The sequence below is a fragment of the Plectropomus leopardus genome, chromosome 16 (genome assembly GCF_026936395.1).
Source record: "Plectropomus leopardus strain MGB_pleo_1.0 chromosome 16, ASM2693639v1, whole genome shotgun sequence".
NCBI classification, from domain to species: Eukaryota; Metazoa; Chordata; class Actinopteri; order Perciformes; family Serranidae; genus Plectropomus; species Plectropomus leopardus.
This window is the reverse complement of record NC_142191.1, coordinates 31,842,805-31,861,000: the sequence shown is the minus strand read 5'-3', so window position 1 is coordinate 31,861,000 and position 18,196 is coordinate 31,842,805. Positions and strand designations below refer to the sequence as shown.

The window sequence follows — 18,196 nt, the reverse complement described above, 5'->3', positions numbered from 1 at the left end:
ACTTGCTTTGCTTGGGGGCCAAAATGACAGGAGGCTGCCAGGGGCCAGTCACAGGTGCCCCGTACACGTTTCTAGGAATTTATTATTTCTAGAATTTTAAGGCATTTCTAGGATTTTGGGACATTTCTAGGATTTAAGGACTTGTCTAGGATTTTAAGACATTTTTAAGATTTTAGGATGTTTCTAGGCGTTTCTAATATCTAAGAACATTTTTTAGGATTTTAGGACGACATTTCTAAGATTTTAGGACGTTTCTACGATTTAAGGACATATCTACAATTTCAGGACATTTCTGGGACTTTGGGATATTTCAAGGTTTTCAGGACATTTGGGGCTTTTCAGTGTGATGTGGCACAAGGTTAAGCCTGACCTTCTCCGTCATCAAGGCAATCACTGCCTCCTGGCCACCAGAGGAAGCGTTTATGTACACTGGACAGCCAGTGGAAAACAGCGATATCAATGACAGACAGGCCTCGCACCGGCTGCTTGTTCTTCTGGGCTCCTTATCTCCGGCGCACCGAGGGCTCTGTCTATGTGCCCAATTCATCCATCACTATCAGACCTCACACAGGTCCAGGGCCAGCATTCACACTTTCACTGGGAGCTGGGGCTAATGGCCGCTCACGTTCACCAGGGAGCTGGATTTGATGTGTGACTTCAAGAGCAAACAGTGGGTTTTTGCTGTTGTTTTTGTTATTATCAAGCATAATCTTCATGATATTTCCATCACATGCACTAACAATCATTTACTGAACCCAAAGCCACACTAGTGGAACACCTCTGATTGCAGTTTGTGTTGGTCAGTCCAGGAATGAAGTGACTGTGGGGCTGTCAAACCCTCTGAAACCTGGAGCGACATCACTTTTCCTATGCGGCTTTTACAAATCTGTCATAAGTATTTAACAGCAGAACCCAGAGCAAATGGTGCAAATTCCATCAAAAACATCGGAAAAAGGCAGTAAGTAACTTGTTAAGAAATGTTCATCATATTGCAAGAAATTTTCAGAATTTTAAAAGCACTTTTTCCCAGGTCTTGTTTGCCATGTTTTGTGTTGTTGTTGTTTTAGTTTCTTACAGTTTCAAGGGTGCATTTAAAGAGCATATTTTGATTTAAAAAAATAAAGTCTAAGGATGTGACCATTAGCCTCAGAAAGGCCAAATATCAAAAACATAAAGCTACTGTTTCAAAATCTCTCTCTCTCTCTCTCGATGACTATCCCTTTACTTCCCTGTTGTTTCATCTCTCCCTAATGGTTGATAAAATGGGGAAAAATGAAATTAGTGCTTTAAGTTCTATTAACAACCATGAAAAGAAAGCAGGATCGTGCTAAATGACAATGTTCTGTCTCCGTTTTTAAATTGGGGGCCACATAATATATAATGTGAAAACCAGCTGCTTTTTGCATCATGTGGATGTTTTAAAAGTTACCAGTATAGTTTTAGGACCCCTTGTGGCACTGAGCAGGGCCTTAAATAACTCTACAATTATATGATAAATTGCTATGGCATGTTGTACAGGCATTGATGGTCCCCTGAGGATGAACCCAAACTGCTCTATTAGATAGACTGGCACAAAAATTTGCACAGACATTCATGACACTGAGCCAATGTATCCTAATGACTTTGATGATGCTCTGACTTTTTCTCTAGCACTGAAGGAAATAAAGAATTTCAATAAATAGCCCAGGCTAATATTTGCTTAAACAACCGAACAGGTGTCTTTATTGGAGGGGCTCAGCAAAGATGGAAATACAGGCAGATTAGCTGTGTCCCAATTCAGGGTCTGCATACTTTGGAGGCTGCATTTGAAAGCGTCAAAATACAGCGTCACAACGTGTCGCGAACGCTGTCCCAATTCGAAGGCTCCTTCAAATGCAGCCCACAAATGTGGCCTTCTATTCCCTCTTTTTGGAGGATACATCGCCACTGTCCTTTGCTGCCTTCCATTTCCCAAGATTCCTTGCATGCCTGTGATCTTCAAAAAAATAATTGTGAGCAGAGATCGGAGCGCTGAATTCACTTTTAATGTGGGTTTTTCCTGATTTGCAAATCAAACGCCAGATATGTTTAACTTAGAGGGACATTAAAACTTCATCATTTCCTTTATAATATGTGACCGAGATAAATCAGCTGCCAACGCTCTCTCTCTCTCTCTCTCTGTGTCTCTCTCTCTCTGTCTCTCTCTCTCTCTCTCTCTCTCTGTCTCTCTCTCTCTCTCTCTGTGTCTCTCTCTCTCTCTCTCTGTGTCTCTCTCTCTCTCTGTGTCTCTCTATCTCTCTCTCTGTGTCTCTCTATCTGGCGAGCCTTAACAGCAGAAATCAATTGTGAGGGCGGCATCATCTGGTGACGCAACCAGGAAATCCTCCAAAGGCTAGACTGTCCTGTTTAAGAACTGTTGATGTGGCCTTCAGAGGTACCTCTGAAGGAGTGACCTCCTTAGACCGCGTAGGCTGCGTCCTCCGAACGATGCAGACCCTGAATTGGGACACAGCTACTTTTTCAGTAAAACTCTTTTGTGTGCCTCTTGTTTACTCTGCAGGTATTACTTCTTCTTTGGTGCTAACTGTGTGTAGCATATCCATATTGACAAAAGTTTAAACATTTATATTTGTATGCATTATCTAAGCAGAACATTATCTCCAACAAGCAGCTAACAACCCGCTTCTATACATCTACAGAACTTCTATAAAAATGGACTGCATGTTCTGCGGGTCTCCAATTGAGACAGGCCTTTATTTGTCAAATGTTTAGCCACACTGCGCTAGTAAAAGGGACTGGGCGTCTGATTGGAACTAGGCTTATATTTTACATTTTTCGGTATGTGGTTTTTATTCAAATGATGACAAGTTTTTGATGGTTTGCTACGATATATAACAATCAAGGTTTTAACACTAAGGTTTTTCCCATTACCAAGAAAAATGCCATTTTGGACTAGTAAATCTAACAACTCACTTGCCTGATCACAATTGGCAAAAATCTCACTTTTTTGTAAGTAGAAAATCTTATCCTTATGGTTTCTCTCTTTATTTGGATGAATAATAGAATAAACTCGAGTAACAGTTAATCTTACTTGAATAAATATTTAATACAACACAAATCTGACAGCAGAGAAGTTGTTGATACAACATGTATGCATGGACACTGCCATACCAAAAACCTGAAGAAAAAGAACAATGACTCAGCCTCTAAGCCTATTTCACCCGTCATACAGATGCATGTGTAACATTTGGCCCAATCTGTTTAACACTGGAGTCTGAACATCTACAAGGTCTTCATCTTACAGAATCAGCCGCTCCAGAGCCTCCACACATGCCCGCATGCAGACAGTGAAAGACTCTTAAAATAGAGCTTGTTAAAATATACCATGACCATAAAAATAATCCATGACCATGGTTGAATCAGACATTTATACAATTACTGTTATACCTGATGACATTTACATTAGTTTCATAAAGAATATTTTTTTCCACAACATTTTTCATCTCTGTTGAGAGCTGCATGTGTACAGAACCGATCGGACACTCAGAGAAAATGGCAGTGGTTAAAAACGAAGTTTATGAGCTGTAGCGCAAGTGAGCATTTCAATTATCCTTGAAAAAGAAGTTGAAGTGAGCCGTGTAAGAGGATGTGGGTGAATCTCCAACTATATATTGTGCAGTTTGCTTCAAGTTTGAAAGCAAGGCAGATAACACTGGTTAGTTTTTCAAAGGCATGACAAGATTCTGAAAAATAACTCTAGAGTGTCATAACAACAACCCAAAGCATCTTGCTTGCATGGCAGCTATGGGGGCTCCCCATGATGTTATTTGATAACTGCTAAATAAAACTATAAGGGCAAGGGAAATTGATTATAGACACATGAAAGAAGAGACACATGACACATGAACCCAGCATCCATGTCTCTTTTGGGAAAACCTTCAATAACTTTGATGATCCCTTAAACAAAGTTTTTCACTGATCTAAAGAAAGCCCTCACATAAAACTACGCTGTCTATGCAACAAAAAGACTGGTGCTTCATGACCAGAGAAAACTGAGAAAAAGGACTGTGGAATTTGCTCTTGCTTAAAAGATAGAGAACCTACAACTACCAGAATGCACTGTGCTTCACCACGCCAATAAACCACCACTAGTGGGTTACATAATGTATAATGGTCCATGGTCTGGATCTTGTGTTCGCTTACATATAAACAGTAAGCTACATGTTGCTGAACACATTTGAGGTGAAAAAATAGACTCAGTAACAGAATCCTGGTTTATAATTGATCAGCGCTGCTTAGTTTTTCTGTTTGATCTCTGTTTTTTTGCCCGCAATTTCACTGTGTAGGAAGCAGTTTCGCACCTACTTCCTATTCACAAATGTAAGCAAATACAGCTGAACACGGCACTCAAAAAACATACTTCCTAAATCATATTAGGAGAGAAATAGGCAGCGCAGTAACATAATCTTGATATATATTCGATCAGTATTTCCTAGGTTTACCGTTTGATCGAATTTTAAGTTTCGATCATTCAGTTTCTTAGAGCAAGAGAGAGACAGAGAGAAAGAACTCGGTGTCTTGAACAGCTGTAGTCTCTTTGTGTCTATAGTGGCGGGCCATACGAATTGGAGATTGATCCAGAATTCCTATGTCTAAGGTGTCCATAAAACCCACAACGCTTGATGCCAACCTGTTGTCAAGGTCAACAAACCCAACAAACCCCCCCCCCCCCCCCACCTGGTTGCTATTGGACCTTCTTCCAGTTACCAATTACGTCACATACCAAACAAGTTTGGCAAGCGGCAAACGAGTCACATTTCAAATGGTGACAACATGGATACGTTTTTAAAGCTGAACATTTCATATATACACTATGCTTTATTGTTTACATCACTTTTTTTGTCTTTTCCCTTCTTCTTCTTATTTTGTTTTTCCCAGCGTTTGTCTATGAATTTATGCTGTTCAGCTTCGGGGTCGACCATGGAGCATGTGCAGAACGCCTAGAACAGTTCAAGTCCAGTTGAGGTGCTAAGAGTAAACTAACCCCCCACCGCATTTTCTAGGTCTGTTAGTCTATGAGAAATTCATTTTAGTAAGATTTTTACGTGTATTTTAAAAGTGCAGTTTTAGTGGAGCACAATAATTCGACTTGTCTAACGTACTGAAGTACAAAAAGAGTTAAGGATTTTAATAAAAGAGAGGCGGTTAAGGTTAGGGCCAGGGAAATGGTTAGACTACATCTTGTGACTTTTGCTAAGGCAAAGTAGTTATTGTCATGTCAAGGAAATTGTGTTGTTTTTTTGTCTTGTGTCCATGTTGTCTTGTGATTTCCTATTTTATTTTGAAATCCTAACTCTACTCTCGTTTCAGGTCACCTTACTTCCTCCCTTTGTGTGTTTTCCCGCCAGTGTGATTGTCGGCCCCGCCCTGATTGTCTCCACCTGTTCCCCCTTACCTTGTGTCTATATAGTCTGCGTCTTCCTTTGTCCTGTGCTGGTTCCTCTTGTCTCTTCAGCCAGTGAACCAGCGCCGTATTCATGCCCATGTCAAGTCTTGTTGTTGCTCATGTCTTTGTGTTGTTCAGGTTTGAAACCTATTTTTATTTTGATACATTGTTGGACTCAAGTTTTCCTGCAACCTCGTTTGAGTGAATTTTTGTTGATACTTTTTCCTTATCAGAGAGAATTTTTGTTGCTACTTTTTTTCTTCGGAGTGATTTTGAGTTTTGCATCTGTTTTTGGAAATGATTTTATTGCTGCCTTTTATAATAAAGTGTTTTTGACTTTTGATATCTGGTGTCGTGCATTTGAGTTCATTCCAGTTCAGTCTTGTCAGTTATGAAGTATTACCTTAAAAGAGAGATGGTTCAGGGTAGGGTAAGGGTAATGTGAAGGCCACATCTCATAATGTACTGATTGTTTTTTATAAAATCAACAATGTGTCTGTCTTCCCTGTTTTATTTCCTTTTTATTCTTCTGGTTAACGTTACTTAAACCAAACAACACGTATCATAGACCGTACAGTCCCTCCAAGAGGAAGCTCACGGGACGATGGGACAGATCGTGTTTTCCGTCCCTGAATCTCCTGCATGACTCATTCTCCCCTCTTGTCTGCAGACCCAGGCTGGCTGCTCCTCCGTCCATTGACTGCCCTGTTCTACATTGTTCATTCTCTCATTCAGAATAAAGTCTCCATTCAGGTGTGCCATCACCACCACCAAAAAAAAGGGACTTGTTGTTTTTCTCTGGCCCAGCACAGACAACCTTATCGACCCATGATCATCTCCATGGCATCTGCTTCTCTCACTTGTACTCAACTTGAATTTCTGGGCTGAACATCCGATTTGATGCGCTATTGTTTCCCTGACCTTGGCAGCGGGTTGGCGTCAAGCGTCGTGGGTTTTATGGACACCTTAGACATAGGAATTCTGGATCAATCTCACGGTGGATGATGCGTATTTTTAGAGCCCCATTAGTTGGCTCGGTGAAGACGAAACGGGTGGCGTAGGCGAAGGTTCCTACGTCAGCGCGGGTCACGGGTTGTGTGTCTGTCTGGAGGTTTGTGCGTAACAGAATGGGGGAATCCACCCCTCTCTCTATGATGTGAATGTGTGAAGGGAGGAGGGGGGAGAGAACTGGAGGGTTGAGCCAGGAGGGAAGGGGTGTGCCATTATAAGAAGCCTCAGAGGAGGCATGCGTTCAGTTGTTGAAACCCTTAGCCTAAGGATACGAGCTGAGCCAAAAAACTCTCCTGCAGCCGCAGACAGAGGACGCTGAGAGAAGATCTTTACGTCACAGACGCAGGTAAGAAAGTGTGACTTTGTTTCATACCTGTGTGTGTGGAGATTAAATGAATAATTTCTGAGTCTGGAGATGAGAAAACAGTTAATTAGGAAAGGACTTGTTGTGTGGTGTATGCACAAACCACTGGCTAATAGATCCCGTGGGAATAACGTTGTTTAAGGGCAACCACTGTTTGGATTCTGCCTCTTTCATTCCCTTTTTATTTTCCTCTCTGCTTTGTCTGTGTCTGGCTCTGCAATCTGGGACTTTGACCTCGGAGATGATTCTGTAAATAACCCTCGTCACCTGCAGTAATCTTTTTTTTTCCATTACTCTGTCTCCCTGTGGCTGGAAAGGTACCACAGTCACCATCAGCAGTGCCCACATCGCACCTGATTATTACTTAATTAGCATGTGAGAAAGTCCCAGAGCGTGCCGAGGAAGCAGTTAGTCACTCAGTTGCACTTTGTTTTTGGCTGACTTTAATCCAACACAAGTAGAGTGTAAAAAAAGACATATATAACATACAAAAATCATTATAAAATCAAGATTAATGAAACAAAAAAACTAAATATAAAAATGCATTTTAGAAACATTCTCATACAGTTCCAAGTTTTCACTAATATTGAGGCTAAATTCATCAAAATAGCACCAGTAGAGTGAATGCAACTCCAAAAGCTGCTTATTTATGCTTTTCTCCTCTGATCGAATCGATTGATCACAGAGTATCATATGCCAGATTAAATGCATCACACAAAAGCTTCAAAGAAACATTGACAAAAGCCATTTCATTCTTCCCCCCGGAGCAACTCCAAGTGTCAACCCCGAACAAGTGAAGGGAAAATAAAAGAAGAAGCCAGAGAAGTGAATCAGTTGAACGCTGTTATTATGCTAAGCGCATGATAATGATGATTTTAATGATAATGGTAATGAATGTGCATAATCTTTTCCCATTATCAGTAAAGAGGATACCGGCACAGACAGGGGAGAAAACGGCTGGTTAATGTGCCATTCACAGTTAAATGACTCCACACTGGGCAAGTGTTTTATGAAGACTGGATCGTGTTTACAGGACTGAGGCACAGACTCAGAGGCTTTTACTGTTGAAAACACCCCCCAAAATCCATATTTAGGGACTGTTTGTTACTTATAAGAGGTTGGAAAGGGGTGGTGCGAAATGGCGGAGGCATGTCAAATATTTTTTAAGCACAGATGAGGGTTGTTTTTTTTATTTTGGCTTATAGGAACTGACATACAACTTTAAATGGGTTTATTCTGTATTTATTTCAAATACCCCCTAAACCCGCCTGTGGGTTTTAATGGTGTGTTTTCTTTAAAAATCGACAAAATCACACTATTTATCCTTGCCAGAAATAGTTAAAATGAAAACTGTCATTAAATCATGCTTGAACTCAACATTTTTAAATAGGTTAAAAGCAGAAGAATAAATTAGTTGTTTTTATGGTGATAAATCCCATGCTGTTTGCTCATTGCAATAGCTCAGATATCATCTGTATTTAGTTTAAATATATATATTTTTAGAATAGCTATTTATGGTGGAGGGAGGGTTATACAATCAGGGAGGGTCAAGATAGAAATAATTTTTTTTTAAAAAGTAAATTAATAAAATACAGTCCCTTACTTGATAGTGTTCACAATATTTGGTTGCTTTGTAAATTTAAACTAGATCATGCAAGGATCCATAAAAAATATCTTTTTAAAATCCTTCTCTAATAAATGAAGTACAGTCCCTGACTTAAGAGTTTTCTCAATATTTGGTTGGTTTAGTAATTAAAAGTACATCATGCAAGGATCCAATAAAATAAAACAAAAAATCATCCTCTGATAAATAAATAATAAATAAAGTACAATCCCTTAATTGAGAGGCTTCTTGATATCCATAAATACTCATCAAATCTTTGTAAATCAGATTTTATATTCCTTATGAATCTAAAATAGTTTTAATCTCATTTTACCTCACATTGTTGAGAATGTCATGATCTCATTTGTGCTGTTTCTTCCGTGGTTGTTGCTTTGCTGGTACATCATGAGCCTCTTCTCTCTGATCAGCTAATAAAAGCTATTAGGATTTCTGCTGCCTGCACTCAGATTGAACTGATTACACTGTTTACAGGATTTTTTGGCCTCTCTGTCAATATTGCTGAAGACTGCTTGCAGTGTTTTACACGCACAAATGCTCTCCGTGATCACAGGATGATTTACTGAGGAATATAAAGTTAGCAGATATTCCCCCGATCTGTTGCCCTCCCACACAGCAGCGTTTTGCAGCTCATCACTTTTTGCGGCTCCACTGTCCTCACCTTGATAAAAGTAGGGAGCTTGTCTGGACCGTGCTAGATTGCTTTCCCCTGTCTCCGTGTCCAATGGATTAGTGCAGGTGTCAACGCAGCTTAACAGCAACCAGATCAATGATGACACCATGTCAGCTGCCTAACACTCTGCAGAGATTTTAGCTATACAGTGTGGGGCTGCTGGGAAACAACACTGCAGGACTGAGGGCACCGCTAAAGCTGCAACATCCCTATTGTGTTGAAACCTTTGTTTCCCAAAAGTCAAAAGCTGATTGACAATGACATTTTCAATTAATGTTTTAGAATTTAGAGGTCTTTTTTGTTGCTTTAGCTCAATTTCAGTATCATAAGACATTTTCTCCCTCTGTCAATGTATGAAAATCCATTTCCTGGTCTTACAGAAGTAAAAATATAGCTAAATAACCCACCACAACTTTGGGGAATGGCATGCAGTGGTGCAGCTATAGATCAGTGATACTCAATTTATGACCTGCAGCCAAAATCTGGCCCCTTATAGAGTGCTGGGTGGCCCCCCAGCCATCTTATAATTCACAATAAAAATAAAGTAATTCACAGTGGGAATTGTTTTTGTACTTTTAGTGTACATAAGGTGCCAGAGTGAAAAAAACAGCATCAAAATAGATCATGTCTATCAAAAAAAGTCCCATTGGATGATCCCTCACACTCCTTGAGGTCACCCTCATGTTCTAACATCCTAGAAACATCCTACAATCCTATGTCCTAAAATCCTACAGATGTCCTAAAATTCAAGGAATGTCCCAAAACCCTAGAAATTGCATGAAATCCTAGAAACATCCAAAAATTCTCCTGATGTCCTAAAATTCTCGAAATGTCCTAAAATCCTTGAAATGTCCCAAAATCCTAGAAACACCCTAAAATCCGTTGTAGGCTACTAAAATCCAAGAAATGACCCAAAAACATGGAAAAATGCTTACATTCCAGAAATGTCCTATCCTAGAAACGTCTTGGAATCCTAGAACTGTTCTGAAAAAAACATGCTAAAATCCTATCCTAAAAAATCTGCGATTTTACCATAGTTAGCCAATTGCTAATCTAGCTTTAGCATGTTATTTGATGTAGCCTTCCCATTAGCCTTACCCTAACTGTAACCGCCTCTCTTTTAATGTCATTCTTCTAATTCTACGATTTTAATGTAGTAGCTATTCGATGATTTAGCATTAGCATATGTAATAAGATGTAGCCTTCCCATTACCTTGTCCCTTAACTTCCTCTCTTTAAACACAATACCTTATAGCTAGCTCATTGCTAACTTCGCATTTACATGGCCGTCTCTTTACTCTTTCCCCAACCTTAACCTCCTCTCTTTTATTAAAACCTATGGTTTTAATGTAATTAGCTCATCGCTAATTAAGCAGTTTGCCAAGACTTTAGCTTCTGGGCCAATGAGCTTAGTGGGCAGATCGTGAACTGATGCGTAGGTATGGTGGGCGAGTCATGTAGGGCCAGGCTAGGCAGAGGGCGGCTCATATAGTTGCTGCAGTTAAACCCACTCGCAGCTAACGGCTCACAGGGGTCACATTCCATTAATATGTGATACTTCTGAGCTTTAGCAAAAACAAGTACTGTGCAAAGGTAAATTATAATGTTCTCATGATGTGTTCAATGTAATCTTTTGGCAAGAAAGTTGAATAAATACTGCTTTTTAAAGGAGACATTTGTTGATTTTTCACAGCAAAGCTTTCTCTGGGCACTAAATGTGCTAGAACTGCCACTGATGATATGGAAATAAAGAGTCAAAGGCGTAAATCGAAAAGCACTGTGCCCCCCCCCCCCTCAGTTTGCCATCATCCCAGAGTATTATTTTGGGGCTATTAAGGCAGCTTCGTGGGGACCAAATGAGATGATTGCTGGTGTAAACTCTAATGCTAGGAATGATTTTCCCTTAGGTGCAAATATGTTTCCAATTAAAAGAAACCCTGCGAGTACAACTGATGGAAATGGTAGTGATGATATGCCCAATTGATTTGATATTAACATAATAAGTATCTCTCCATTATATATCTCTACTTAATATCTGTACAAATGTGTATGCGAGAGTGTTATAATCTGTGCGGAATATGGGGAAAAAAATCACATGCAGTTTGTTATTTCCACACAGTTTGTACTCGACGCTCTACATGAGATAAGATTTCCCAAAGTATAAAAGCAATGCACGATAAAGGAAGTGTGATTCTTTGTGTAGATATGACTATAAGACTAAGAGAATATGAGATTAAAAAGTGTCTCTAATTGAACATTATCACCGTCTTCTTTATATGCTGTCATTTAGCTGCATATACAGCATCATCATGACCTATTTTCTCCTTCTCAGTGATACTAAACTTATGGCCTGTGGGCCAAATCTGAATCCCGATAGGGTACTGAGTGGCCCCCCAACAATTTTTTAATTCACAATAAAAATAAACAGCTTGAATTTGTTTGTACTTTTGTGCATAAAATGGCATAAAAAAGTGCCTCCGACAGAGGTCCTAGCTATGCCTCTAAAGTCCTAAAATCCTAGGAATGTCCTAAATTCCGATAAACATGCTAACATTCTAGAAATATCCTGATATCCTGATCCTGATATCCTAGAAATGTCCTAATATCCCAGAAGTGTACTTAAATCATAGAAACATCCTAAGTCCTAGAAATGCTTGAAAATCCTAGAGATGTCTGAAAATTCTGTTTCCTAAAATCCTAGAAATCTTTTGAAATCCTAGAAACATTTTTAAATCCTAGAAATTTCCTTTAATCCAAGAAACATGTATGGGGCTGCTGTAACTGGCCCCTAGCCTCCTGTTATTTTTGCAAAAGTGGCCCCTAAGCAAAGCAAATTGAGTATCCCTGACCTTTACGATCTTTGCAATCTGTCAATTCTGCCTCTCTGTGACAGTAACTCGATTGGACTGCAGGTAACAGGTACAATCATGAGATCTGGTGCAGCCATGGCAGACACGTCCAAATTGGATTAAGCGCATTCTCTCAGATGAGTCATTTTGGGATCTGTCCTGCGAGGAAGGGCACAACTGCGAGAGCACCTTCTCCTGCTGCTGCTGCTCTAAACTGTCCACTGAGTCACACGCTGTTTATCTGTGGCTGTGCAGGCTGGATTTACACCGCAGTGGGAGAGATGATCCCACGGCTGTGTATGTAAATCCTCCTCAAACTGAAGGTTTTTGAAAGAGTCACTTGTTATCTGTGTTTGGACAGGACAATGGCGGTCAGGTTTGGTGTTGATTTCAGCGGCGCCGTGTGATTCCTGTGGTTTTCTCTGCGGCTCTGTGTGGTTTTAGAGTCCAGGGAGGAATCAAGGTAATGTCAAGGAACATTGGAAGGTCAGAGGTTTGATTTCAGCGGGGAGGGGGACACAGCCCTTTGCAATGTTGATTCTGTAACTGCTGCAGTAAAAGAGGCAGTACAAGTACTTTAAATTCTTGTTCCTGTGCGCAGTTGTGCATCCTTTCATTTTTTAATCCTGTTTTTTTGTTAAAGGGTACAAGAAGATAAAGCTTTTTTGCTTGTTATTTATTTATTCCGCATGTTGTCGAGAATCCTCTCTCACTTTGAGGTCTCCAGGTTGGCAAGTAAACAGGCTACTAAAGATCCTAAAGACTAGAGCACCTGGGAATGAAAACAGGCTGATAATCTCTAGGAGACGGGATTAAACCTGCATTCAAATGTTATATCGGGTGAAAGAGGGTCAGTAAACCCAGATGAGGACGTGACATATTTGGTACACAGCAATGCAGGTAGTTCTGCTTTTATTTGCTCCGGTTTTGAGATGTGGTCTGTGAAAGCGAAATGTTTTTCTCCTGTCTTAGTAAGAGTGCTCTCCACCACTCCGAAACATTGGTAAGTCCCAAAAACACAATTGATAGTAACAAAATAAGAACAAATCGTGGATACGGGCAAAAATAAGAGAAAATATATTCATATATTACTTCTTGCACGAGGCCCATGGTCCCTCTAAAGCTGGACAATCCACAGATCTCTGTGTCAACTGTTTTCAGTTTTCTTGGTGCCAAAGAAACGGTCCTGATGAGAGCGGTGTGTGGATTATCTACAGAGAATGGGCCAGCGGTGATGGAAAAAGATCACCTCTCTTCTTACTCCTGATTGTTTTTTCTTAAGGTTTTTTTAAGAACTCACGGACGAAATTCCATTTACCTGCATTGTATGAGAACTGTGGGAGACACTTCAGAAACTGTTATTTGAAAAAAAACAAAACTATTTTGAAATCACTGGAGGTTTTTTTTTCCAGCCAATTGAGTAAGCTAACCCTTTAGGAGAATATCGATTTCATACTCTGAGGCGTCCAGAGAAATGTATCAGACTGGAGAAACTATGAATTTTGAATCGGCATTATGAGGCCTGTCTTTGTCTTTCTCCGCTCTCCATTCACACACTGAACCGCACTTTACTGGCCCATTATCTCACATCAGCGCATTCTCAACAAGCGATTACGAGCGAGTGTAAGATGATAAAACACTCATGAATCTCCTCAGGTTAGAAAGAATTAATCAAGTGCCATTAATGGCCCATGAGATGTAATAGGTAGAGCAGGAATTTTAATCATCCTCCCTCCTACAAAGTGACCACATCTTCATGCCATCCATCTTTGGTGGCTCCTGGCTCCAGCTCGGCCTTTAATGAAGGGGAGTTAACATCTACACTCCGCTGCAAGAGACAATATGTCATTTACAGATAAAAGATCTGAGCTGTGTGTGGAGACGTAGGAGTGACGCTGGGACATGAGTGCAGGAAGAAAGGGGGTGTTAAGCAATAACAGACCAATAGGAGCAGGAAAGTGAATGCAAAAGTGAGAGGAAACAGAGAGACCCACAGGTTATCTATGCATTAGCAGGCTCTTTTGTATTTCCCAGCTTCATGCTGACGACTAATGGATGAGATAGAGTGCATCAGAGCTTTGTCAGAGACGAGCACCAAGCCTTTTCTTCTCCCCCACTCGCATTCATGACACCTTGGCCCCCTCTCCACCCTTCATTAAAGCCGCTATTCCTAATTTATCCCTCCAATAGCTTTATTAATACACTTTGCAACTTTGTACACTGTGCACAGGCTGCTGCATCTCGCTCTGAGCTATTTTTGTGTTCTTGTTTTTGCTAGAAACACTAAAAGGGATTCTATGAGAAGGACTGGTGTGAGATGGGGACTGAGTCTAGTGTGTCATTTTATTAAAAGCATTAACCCTTTGAAACTTAAGAAAATAGTCTTAATTTCTTAAAAAAAAAAAAAAAAACATGGGAGGAAGCCAATGAGCAAGAAATGAGGAAATGCCCCAAAAATTAACAAAAAATTAACAAGAAAAAAGTACAAAATTAGCTGAATTAAAAAAAAAGACAAACAAAACAATGAAAGAAAATAAAAAGTCCTTATTATTTAATTTATGTAACAGAATTTTAATCATGATAATTCTGTTTTTTTCCCTAGCTTTATTTTCTTTTTCTAAATCTAAGTCCTCAGTCTTCAAAACCATGGAAAGAAGGCGATGAGCAACGAAAAAAGAATTTAGCAAGAAATTATTAAAAAGTACAGAAAAAGTAGCTGAAAATTAGTAAATTAAATAAACAAATAAAAGACAAAACACACAAAAAGGTACTTTAACAATTATGTAATTTCTGTAACATGATTCTAATTATGCAATTATGATTTTAGTTTTTCCCTAGCTTTTTTCTTTTTTCCCTAGACATTTTTCCTTAGCTTTTATTTTTTTTTTCTTAATCTAAAAATCAAGTCTACAAAAAGATGAAAAGAAGGCAATGAGCAACAAAAGAAGATATGACCAAAACTTGGCAAGAAATTAGTACGAAGTACAAAAAAATTATCTGGAAATTAAAAAAACATACAAACAAAACAAAACAATGAAACAAACAAAAAAAGAAAAGAGAGCAAAAAAGTATTTTAACAATTATGTAAATTATGTGACAAAATTATTAATATGTAACCAATAATTATAACTTTTCCCAGATTTTTTTTCTTTTTTTCCCTAGTGTTTTTTTTCTTTAATTCTTTTAGTCTACATCTTCAATCAAAAACCAAGTGGCTGAGAGATTTCCCTCCCCGTGTTTTTGAAAGAAATCACAGAGTTCAAAGGTTTAAATAGTTGTGAAAGGCCTCAGTGAGATGGCTCTAGGTTTCAAATAATTATTATTTTCTTTGTACCCTCTTCTAGATTTGAGGGGTTAAAATCCAGTTATGCAGCATGAACCCACATTTCCCTGCTCTCATGTCTTTCAGACCCGCACAAAAAAGGACTCAGTAAACAAAACTAAATGCATGAGTCAGTTTATGAATGCTGTGATTGCTTCCTGTGTGACTGAAATGGAAAAAACATTTTATCCTGAAACCCCATAACATTTTCAGGGTCTTAGTTAACTCTAATGGAAGTATAAAACAGTAGATTTGTTTTGGAAAGAACTGGGTAAAAGCATTCATTTGTGCAAGATGGAATGAGCTGTCTGAAAGTAGGGGGACATCAGTCCCTTCGTTATAGTCCATTTTTCGTTTTGCTTTTAATGCCAGCATTCATTTGGGAGGGCAAGGCTGTTTATATATGTGAATGACGAAGATCAAATGCAGCTCTGACTGTAATGAGCTCCTCCTGGACATATTCGGTGTTCTTGGTTCTGTGGGGGGGCCTGCTGTGTGACCTCCCTCTCCCAGTGACCATTTTATCCATGTACAGTACACCATACATCAGCCCCCTGCACCCAGTCAACTGCCAGCTTTGTCAGATAGATTATGCAAATGATATGAAATGTTAAAGATAGCTGAAATAGTATGCAAATTTATAGGCAAGGGCGGTTAAAATGGACCGGTGGAAATATGGAGACCAAGAAGTGTGTCATTACTGGAATAGAGCAGAGAGAGGAGTGTGCAGGTTCATGGCTCAAAGTGTCACAGATGTGAAGGGCACACTTTCCATTTGACATTATTGAGATATGGAGAAGTTAGGACTCTTTCTAGCCCCCCGGTTGATAAAAAGTTCCTCGGCACAATAATCCATGCATGCCAAGGAAAGTGTGATAACCAAGACATGAGGGTGCATCTAAAAATGTTGATTATTACACATCAGTGGTTATCTACATCAACATAATGACTCCAGAATCATGTTCTTAGTCACTAGATCAGTAATATAGCCTTTTCTACCATAATTAGTGCATGTATGGTAAAAATAGACTATATGCTGTTTTCTTATTGCCAAAAGAGCAGAGCTATGTACACGGCTCTGCAGCAGATGAGTGTGCCTTTCTGTGCGTGTGGTAGAGTTTAGCTTTGAACACAACATCTACGAGTCACACATTTGTTTGATCATTTTGCCCATTTGTTTGAATGTAAAATTTTTAATTTCCTTGATCTGAATAAAATCCGAAGATATATATATATATATATATATATATATATATATATATATATATATATACATATACATATATATATATATATATATATATATATATATATATATATATACAAACACACACACACACATGTTTGACAAGGTAAAGTCACGAACAGTCAGTTTTAACAGGAACATAATGCTGATGGTATGAACAGTGGAGACATTACCTCTCTCATCTCCATCATGTCTCTTTCTCGTCCCCTGTTCTTCTGAGTTTTCCCTCTCTTCATTTTTGTCTGTCTTATGCCATGATGGATGGCCGCTTTTTAACAGAGCATGTATAAACACAATTGCGGCACAGACGTTTTAATAATTCTCAACAAATTTTGATGAGAATGATTATAGCTTAATTGATTTCTGACTGGGGATGAATAACACTCAACTACAAACAGTTCATAAATAAAATGATGTCGTTACGTCACCTCATCTGTGCGATGGATTTCATGACATTCCTCACATAATACCACCCACAGGGGGCACCCAAAAACCACCGCATCTACCAAAGATTGCATGCTGATGACATAAGCATTCACTTCATCACCCACCCACACACCCGCAATCAATGACTGTTATTAGAGGAGCAAGTCATTCTTGGCGTCTTTACAATTGTCTTTACAATTGTAAACACACACACACACACACACACACACACACACAGAGTAACTTTATATCTGACAAAGCGACTTGTTTGGACTTGTTGCTTGCTGCTAATTCCGCAAACTCCATCTCTCTCTGTAGCACGGTGCATGCCCACTATACGTGACCAGTTCACCTCAATTCGCTTCCACCCTGCCCCACCGGCTGCTTGTATTCATCCACAATCCTCCACCCCCTTCTCCACCTGACAAAGTTTTACTTTAGTATTTCCTGGATTTATACATAGTTGCTTAGAAAGTCACTGGAGCTGCAGATTGAGTGGCTGTGTTGATCACAAGCACTGTCTGAAGTTTTGAAATTGTCACTCCCTCTCATCGCGCCATTGCGGTATCTCAGCATGCCTTGTTCAGAGAATCAGTCGCTTCCAATATAAAATTAATGGGAGCACGTGCTTATGGTGAGCCTGAACCCTGTGTGTGTGGGGGAGGCTTCTGCGAGCTCTCGTTGGTCTCTCGCGTGCGCATGGGTGAACGCGGCTCCCACACTGGGCTAAAAACATGACGCTAGAGATGTTTTTCAAAATAACTTGGCACGTCTGGGCTTCAGGACTCTTGGAATACTTGGGACGAGCAGTATGGAGACATTTTGTGGTTTTGTTTAAATGCCTTTAGCAAATGTCTTATCAAAACTGAAATGTTCAGCATCATGTACAGCGAGTTCCCAGCAACTTTCTTTATAAAGTGAAGTGAAAATTTAGATCAAAGAAAGCATAAATAAAAATAGTTCCCTGAGGCTTTACAAAGTAAAAATTCCTCCCATGCTGACACTTTCTTTGCAATTTTTAATTTATTAATTTTAACAGCGATCATTAAAATAAAAGGCCAATACAGATAAATGGCAAAATGCCAAATATCGGCCCCAGTAATCAGCCAGGCTGATAATCTGTATTTGTATGATTATTTTGCAGAAGAGAAACACTTATTCATAATGAATGCCAGTGTTAAAGGAGTGCTTCAGTGCATGATATATGAGCTCTGCCTTATTCACTTTCCAACATGTTGATTTATTCTCTGTGGAAAAAA

The 18,196-nt window shown here is 39.4% G+C and overlaps 1 protein-coding gene across 1 annotated transcript in view; it reads left to right on the top strand.

The window, feature by feature from the left end:
* The first annotated feature begins 6,653 nt into the window (after positions 1-6,653).
* Positions 6,654-18,196, top strand: part of pnocb (prepronociceptin b) — a 28,919-nt gene continuing 17,376 nt past the window's right edge. Inside the window, exon 1 of the mRNA XM_042504106.2 lies at positions 6,654-6,782. The gene's annotated coding sequence lies outside the window, so the exon portion shown is untranslated. The remainder of the gene's footprint in view (positions 6,783-18,196) is intronic.